Here is an 8,604-nt window from a genome sequence, read left to right on the forward strand (position 1 = left end):
CTTTTCTCTTTTTCCCATTTTTCCTCTTTTTTTTTTCTTTTAATAAATAAAAAAATGATTCGATCGAACCCTATGTAGGTTGCCTACGTATCATGACCCCGCATGAATCAGATCTTTGCGTAGTTCTGGAAGATCGGGAATAAAGTAAACAAACTAACTTTCTCATTTTCATTTTATCTTTTTTTTTCTTTGTACCTCAATGACTACTCTGATGAGAAAAGAGAAATAAAAGAAGCAAATCCGTTTTTTTGAATTTTCTTGACTTAATGTTCTATGACCTGTTCTAAACTCAAGCTTTACGGGCATGTTTTCTTTTTCTCTTTTTTTTTCCTTTTGAAACAAATACTCTACTAAGGAAAAATCCTAGATGAAAAAAAAAAATTTTTTGATTTTTTCTTCTATGTAAAATATCCTAAAGTTCTAACGAAAATAAAAAAAAAAAATCATTTTTCACTAATTTCCCGAAGAAACACCTCAAAAGAAAATCTTTTTGGATTTTGGAATTAACACCTTAAAGAAAGCTTTTAAAGAAGTACTAAAAGAAAATTCTCTTTTATTTTTGAATTTTGGTCTTAATATACTAAAGGGAACATAAAAACAATTTATTTTAAGTCCTAGATATCAATTGCCTAAAGGAAAAACAACCTCAAAAAAAAAATCATTTTTTTTGGATAGAAAAACACTTAAATAAAACATTGAACAAATAATTAAACATGAAATAGATCCACACCATAAAAGAAGCGTAAATTTCAAAGTATGGTTTGTTCCAACATGGTTTTTCGTCTGCCAATTTAACTGAATCTTTCAAAATGCATTCCTTCCATTGAGAAGCAGTCGCTTCACTCCTGCCAAAGCGTACTTAGATCCACCAATATTGACCTCAGAAGAAACAACTCTCAACATCTAGAACTATATATTCCACAAGCTGCCTACTCGAAAGTAGGGTCTTAAAAGACGCCTTCCAATAATGTTCCGCGTCCAGAAAACAGTTCCTGAGAGTAAATGGGTCAAGTAAACCAATGTTATTACTCACCTTGGTGCAGATCACAAGTGGCCCTAGATTCCCCAAACCATCTTTAACTTTTGGCGGAGGACAAATCAAGTCCTCACGGCAAACTGGGCAAATTTCAACTGAAAAAGTATACTTGTTGTAAATGCTGCTCTTGGTATCATGAGACACCAGTTGTTTGTCATTACGGCTCTGAATTGGAACTACTTTCCCTATAAACTCCACAAACATCACAGCATGACTACGATTAGAGAAGAAAATATCAATTCCTTGATCCCTTTGCTTAATCCTTATAGCACGAGCAACGGCATCATGCTTAAGAATAAGCTGTTCCAAATAGAAGAACGTCCACCTGTGAGAAACATGCTGTCGCAATTGCACTGCAGCCACCCACTGGTCGGGATTAGCTTGAACCCTAGTACAAGATTCACACATTTGGTCTTGGATAACATATTCAACAGTGTAGGCCTGCTCAAGGATAGCTCCGTGAAGAACCTCTTTCTGAACTTTCAGCTTGACTTTGTTTCTCTTGGAGTGAGGTTCAGTCCAAATGTACTCTGCATGTACTAAGCGAACTTTATTCAAATTCTTCAACCTCTTCACACAGAATGTCAGTAGCTTCTTTGATTCTAATTGGGCTTTAAACCAAGTCCTCGGAGGCTGCAAATAGCTATCACATTCAGGGGAATGACATATTATAACATGCTTCTGGAGACCTTCTGTTATGTCAACCTCTTTCTAGGGGCAGTATTTCCAAAGAAAATTCTAACAGAAATAAAAAAACGCAAAATATCTCTTTTTTTTGGATTTTTGATTTACAACACATTTTCAAATGCAAAATGGGAAATAATAACAAAAGACTCGACATTACTGTACAAAACTAGAAGATAAAAGATGACGTAAAAGAAAAACAGACTCAACAAAAACAAATTTCCTTAAGCAACTCCCGGATGAGCGATCCTAATTATCGGTCATGCTCAAACTCCGGTAAGTAGATCCACACCTGTATGAGAAAACTTAAACCAACACTATGTGAGACAATAACATTCCCTAAGACACATGCAAGACATGATTGAGGCTATTTTTTGCAAAATGGTTTATTTGGCCAAAAGGTGGCTAGAGGTGCAAAATTTGACTAAGACCCCGCAAAGCCAATAACCTAAGATTTACTAGGAAGACCGGACCCTATTTGGGTTGCCTACGAATCACGCCCCGAAAGACGAGAATCAGGTATGCGTAGTTCGGGCAGATTGGATACGGGCGAAAATTGAAAAACAAAACAACCAATTTAGAGAAAACATGCATTTTTTCTGTGTTTTCCTTAATAATGGTGAAACATGCAAACTTTTTTTTTCCGGATTTTCTTTTTCCCTTTTTTTTGACTTTTGATTTTTGAAAAATGACAAAAAGTGCAAAATCTTTTTGAATATGTATTTATTTTGTTTTTTTTCTTAATAAAAACGCAACAAAAAACATAAGTGGGCCCTACTTGCTTTATTTTCACACTTCACCCTCTGTTTTTCTTTTTTTTTTTCTTCTCTTTTTTTTCTTTTTTTTTGTTTTTTCATTTGCCCTCAGCTATCATTGGTCTGCCACATGACCCTTCTACCCTTGAATAAATGCAACATGTAGCACGTAGGATGCATCAAGACGGTCTTTTCTTTTGGGTATACCTGTCCTAGACGGACCCAACCCCTGTGAGTCCCCTAAGTCAAGTGCACATGATGCAAACAAACGTTCCTACTAGGGATCTGGCATGAGGTTTTGTTCTTCTAGGTTCAAACCCTAGGTTTATTGGTCTAGACCTGGCTTACCCGAGCGGACAACTCGGGCCGAGGGGGAGGCAGCGTACCGAGGATACAGAAGCTCCGCCGGCTTAGCAACTTATCCAAACCTCGTTCTAAATGGGAGAAGACTCTAAACAAAAGAGAAGCTACACGAAATGCACCCTTCTCCATGATGTAGAAGACTCAGAGAGAGGAAGGGATTCGTAACAGTTTATATACAATTCAACAAATATCAAAGCGGTAAAACATTTAGCACATTAAGCCCAAACATGTATCAAAATTAGATAAAGCCAAATATAACAATTTAACTGAGCTCGAATTCTGAACCCTGAACCAAAAGTTCTGTGTTCTTTTCCCCAGCAGAGTCGCCAGAGCTGTCACACCTCCTTTTTTCGCTACAACACCCCGTGAAGGGGCATAATAAAGGGAGTTTTTTCTAATTAAAGGACAATCGAAACGGGATTTGTTATTAAAGATTCAGAGTCACCACTTGGGAGATTTATGGTGTCCCAAGTCACCGGTTCGAATCCCGAATCGAGGAAAGGGTTTGACTCTGTTTAACAGTCGCGAACCAGAAATCCGGGTAAGGAATTCTGTTAACCCGGGAGAAGTGTTAGGCATTCCCGAGTTCCGTGGTTATAGTACGGTCGCTCAACCGTCATATTTGGCTTAATTATCTGATTTTAATACAGTTTGAACCTATGTGCAATTTTAAAAATTATTTAATCGCTTTTAGTTAACAAATTTTAAGAAAGTGAACGTCGTTTAAAAACGTGTTTTTGGATCACGTCACATGAAATGCACCCGTATCCTCGACACATTTTTATTCAACGTTTTGGGATTTGGATTTGGGTTGCATGAAATGCACACCCGTATTTAGGAAAGTAAGATTATTAAAAAGCGCGCCTAAAGTGACTAACGTGTTATTATCTTTGCGGGAGGCCGTGAAATTCGCTAAACGGCACGCCCCAAATTCTAAGTATTTTAATATAAATTTTTAAAGAGGGGCCACGGAATTTATGAATTTTGTTTGGCATGGCGCACCTCGTTTTATTTAAAGGCTACCCTAAAGAGACTATTGTTTTCTAGTATGGAATGTCTCTAAAGGGCCCTAATTGATTAACAATATGGATTGCTATTAGTTAAAGTAATTGAGGACTTTGGGCCTCAAGTTCAAGTCCACACTTGAACAAGAGGCAAACCTCTTAACTCAAGCATGCTACTTAACTAGAAGGCCCAAACCCTACCTTTAATTCAAAATCTCACACCCATTACTCATTAGCACAAAACAACAATATACTGTGGAAATCCAATACAGCAAACGAAATTCGGTCAACTTAACCAAAGGTTAGTAGCTCATTAATTAATAGATCAATTCAACCCAAATTTATCAAACTCGAGTTGCACCCAACTGAACAAATGAAGCTAACAGAATTCTTATAACCAATTGATTTCATCTTAATATGACCAAACGACATACTAGCGCATGATCAAACGTCCTTTAATTCAAAAAAAAAAACGAAATGCACTTTCAAGTAAACCCACAACTAGACATGGAATCAAAATTCACATAGGCACAAGTACTTAATGAAATAATCATTCAAACACAATTAGAATCAAGCTAAGAAGACATGGTTGCACAGAACGCACCTTCATTATTGCCGAATTTGGAATTTTAGAACTTTGCAATTTAACAAATGGACGGAACACCACTAGCACAAATTGCTCTTCAACTAGTAAGAAGAAACTCTGATTTGTTTACAGCAACGTCAAGTTTCAGCAGCTCAAACTTGACGGAAGAAAATGGACAGGGATAACCATAGACTGGAACCAACGTACGACAACCTCCATACGGCTCAAACTCACAAATGACTCCAGACTTCAGTTAAACATCCATGTTTCCGAAACTAAGAATCAAATCAAGGACGAAGAAGACGAAACATTTTTGTACTATTTTTTCGACTTTCTGAAATCCCAAACTCGACTACGCTCGTTCCCTTACTCTGTTCCTGTGCGTGACTGTGTGTGTGCTTGATCTGATGGGGTTTGCTGGTTTTTCGGCATGTTTTGTGATGAGGGAGCAGCTGGCGACGGTGAGCAGGGGTGTGTGTTCAACGGCTGGTCGTGAATGGTCGACCAGACCCACCGGTGGTTATGGAGTTCGACCTTCTGCTTCGGAGATGGTCAAAAGGATGTGGCTATGGAGGAATTGAGGGTGGTTCTTTGGCGTGGAGGGGTCTGTTGGTGTTTTGGTCGATGAAGAGAGCAGGGGTCGTTTGGGGTGTTTTCCGGCGGGGTGTTCTCGAATGTGGGGTGACGAAGGAGATGATGTCGCAGGGGGTGGGGTCTCGTTACTGGAGCAGCTTCTTCAGTGTATTTTTTTGTGTGTATTTCTCGTCTGCTGAAGGAAATCAAAACGAGGGGGGGTGCTTGGGGAGAAGACGAGATACAAGGGGGGTGAGGTCATGAATTGCGGCTGATTTTGGGAATTGGGTGTGAAGAAGATGATAAATCAAGGGTGGGGGGGGGGGTCGTCGATGCAAATACAGGGGAGGGGGTTCTGTTATCTTGCACAGCTTTTCAGAATCTTTGGCCCAATGTTTTTTGGCCTCCCCTCAGTGTATCTATCCCCTCTCTTTTATAATGTGTATTTAGGGTATAAAGAGGGGAAGGGCTAATGGGTCAAAGGTCTAGGCTGGGTAGGTATAGGGTAATTGGGCCATTGTATTTGTTCTTTGGGGTGGCCCAATACACCAAGACTAAGTCAATTTTTTTCCCATTTTCCCTTTCTTTTATTTAATTAATTAAAAACCTAAGTTAAATTCCTAAATTAATTCAAATTGTAAAATTAAACTGATTATTTAACTACAAAGTTTATAAAAATTAATTGATCCTAAATTTAAAGAGAAAAATTAATAATCTAAGATTTTAAAGCTAAGAATGTAAAAATGGGCCATTTTTGTGATTTTCATTTTTAATAAAGCAACTAACTAATAAATTGATCCTAAAATGTGAACAAATTCTAAATGCAATGCATGGTATTTTTGATTTTCTTTTTTTTTTGATTCTTAATGGAAATTAAATATGCACAATAATGCAAATAATTAACAAAATTCTACGAAAAGTCCTATAAATTGCAAAAAATTGGGAAAATTATTTTCTGATAATTTACGGGAGTAATTCATATAGGGCAAAAATCACGTGCTCACAGAGAGGTGGTGTAAACTTAAGCCACGGTAGATGAAACATGCTTAGCAAGTACACAAACAGAGTCTAGTAAAGCAAACAAAATCAAAGAACTCAACAGTAAACACATATAGTAGAAGAGTAACATAACAAGGATTAGCATGTGAGCATAGGAGTAACATGTATAGTAGGAAAAGAAGAAGCAGAAGAACAACACACGCGTAGTAACAGAAAATATATGAGCATAGTATAGACAAACACACATAAAGGAATGTCACGACCCCAGTTCACCCTCCATGAACATGTCGTGATGGCACCTAGTTCCTACAACTAGGTAAGCCTAACATTGTGAAAATATCAATTTAACTTGCGGAATAATCAATTAAAACCGAACATTTGAAAATAACAACTGTATATAAGGTCGCCCGGCCTATACAACTCCAAAGATATGCGGAAGTCTACAACTCAATCCCAAAACCCGGAAACTCACGGGAACCACAGGCTAACAGAAACATAGTACGCTGCTCTAACTCCAGAATGTCTAAGCAACTGAGAGAAAAGGAAATAAACTAAATACTAAAGCTGGAACAGAATAGAGACTCCTGGTCTGCGGACGCGGCAGATATACCTCGAAGTCTCCGTGTATCTCCTCGCCTCAAGGATAGTGTGCCTGAGTAGGGGTACCTGAATAATCTGCACATGAAAAACATGCGCAGGGAGGGCATGAGTACACCACAGCGGTACTCAGTAAGTGCCAAGCCTAACCTCGGTTGGGTAGTGACGAGGAAGGTCAGGGCCCTGCTGAGATAAACATAATATATGATAGAATAAGGGAAACAATATAGATAAAGTCTACAGCAAGGATCTAAACAGGATAAATAAGGGAAACAGTGATAGGAAGCAGAAACAAAAACAATATAGGGATTACTACTCACAACCGGAAGTAATAGCCGGGGATCTCTTAGTATCCCGAGGATCTCTTGGTATCCTCATCACATGCACCAGGGATCTCTTGGTATCCCGAGGATCTCTTGGTATCCTCATCATAAACACTGGGGATCTCTTGGTATCCCGAGGATCTCTTGGTATCCTCAATAGTATGCCAGGGATCTCTTGGTATCCCGAGGATCTCTTGGTATCCTCAATATATATAAATGTGCCAGGGATCTCTTGGTATCCCGAGGATCTCTTGGTATCCTCAATAATATGCCAGGGATCTCTTGGTATCCCGAGGATCTCTTGGTATCCTCAATATATATATAAATGTGCCAGGGATCTCTTGGTATCCCGACCTCAGTCCAGATCGTAAACACGTGCAGGGGATCTCCCGGGATGCCGTCCCGTAGTCCCAAATTTAAACACACAATAACAGCTCAAGAGTATCGAAATAAATGCTCAACTCATAACAAGTAACTGTAAATTCTAGCCCTACATACTTCACGAAATACAAATGAAGCAAATTTTAAGCAAGTAGGCAGGTAGGTCAACTAAACATGCTTCTCTAAACTAACACAGACTATAATTACAAGTAAAATAAAGCAAATAAGAAAGAAACTCAGTCTAAGTATTTAAGTAAAAGCCGGATTTTCAATAATTAGCTCAAGTACGCGCTCGTCACCTCACGTACGAGGCTTTCAAATATCAAATATCATGTCCTAAGGGGAAGAGGTCCCCCACACAAGGTTAGACAAGCCACTTACCTCGAACCGGCTCAATATCAACTAGAAACCACGCTCTTGCCACGAGTATCCGACTCCAAATGGCTCAAATCTATTCAATTCAATTACACATCGTAAATAACATCGCAAACACCTGGTTTTGCTATTAAGTTCAAAGCTACGGCGTAAAATTAGGTGAAATGACCAAAATGCCCTTCAGGAAAACGCCCCGGAATCGAATAATTTTCACATTTTCAGAACCCTCGTACTCTCACGAGTCTAACCATATAAAAATCTCCCAAATCGGAGGTCAAATGCTCACTCAAAACTCAATAATTTAGACGATGAAGTTTTACCCAAAATTATCCAATTTTTGATCCTAAATTCGAATTCCCATGATGTATTTAACTATATAATGATAAAGTATAACAAAAAGGGATCAAAGAAACATGACCCAATGATTTTCTCTTCAAAACCCACTCAAAATCGCCTTCTCCCGAGCTCTCAATTGATTTTTCCAACTTTTGAAACTAACCCTCGAATATGATATTTCACCCCAGAGATTTCCGCTTCTGCGGTCGAGGGACCGCTTCTGCGGTCCCGCTTATGCGGAAAAATGAGTCGCTTCTGCGACTTTTCACTAAAGGACCAACATCCGCTTCTGCGGACCAACAACCGCTTATGCGATTTTCCTTAAAATGCCCAAAACCGCTTCTGCGTTCCTCCACGCCGCATCTGCGGTTCCCAAACCGCAGAAGCGAAAATACCAGAAAGAAAATACCAGCTGCAGCAATTACTTAGAAATTTCTCCGTTAACCACCCGGAATCATCCCGAGGCCCCCGGGACCTCAACCAAAAGCACCAATACCACCTAATACCTTATTCAAACCTGTACCAATCCTTTAAACACCTAAAACAACACCGGAAACTCGATTAAATCAAAGATTCAAGCCTAAGAACTACA

General features: G+C 38.9%; 1 pseudogene; it reads right to left on the minus strand.

The window, feature by feature from the left end:
* Nucleotides 805-4,647, minus strand: LOC109226110 (annotated as a pseudogene).

This window comes from Nicotiana attenuata, chromosome 5, assembly GCF_001879085.1.
Source record: "Nicotiana attenuata strain UT chromosome 5, NIATTr2, whole genome shotgun sequence".
Taxonomy (NCBI): Eukaryota; Viridiplantae; Streptophyta; class Magnoliopsida; order Solanales; family Solanaceae; genus Nicotiana; species Nicotiana attenuata.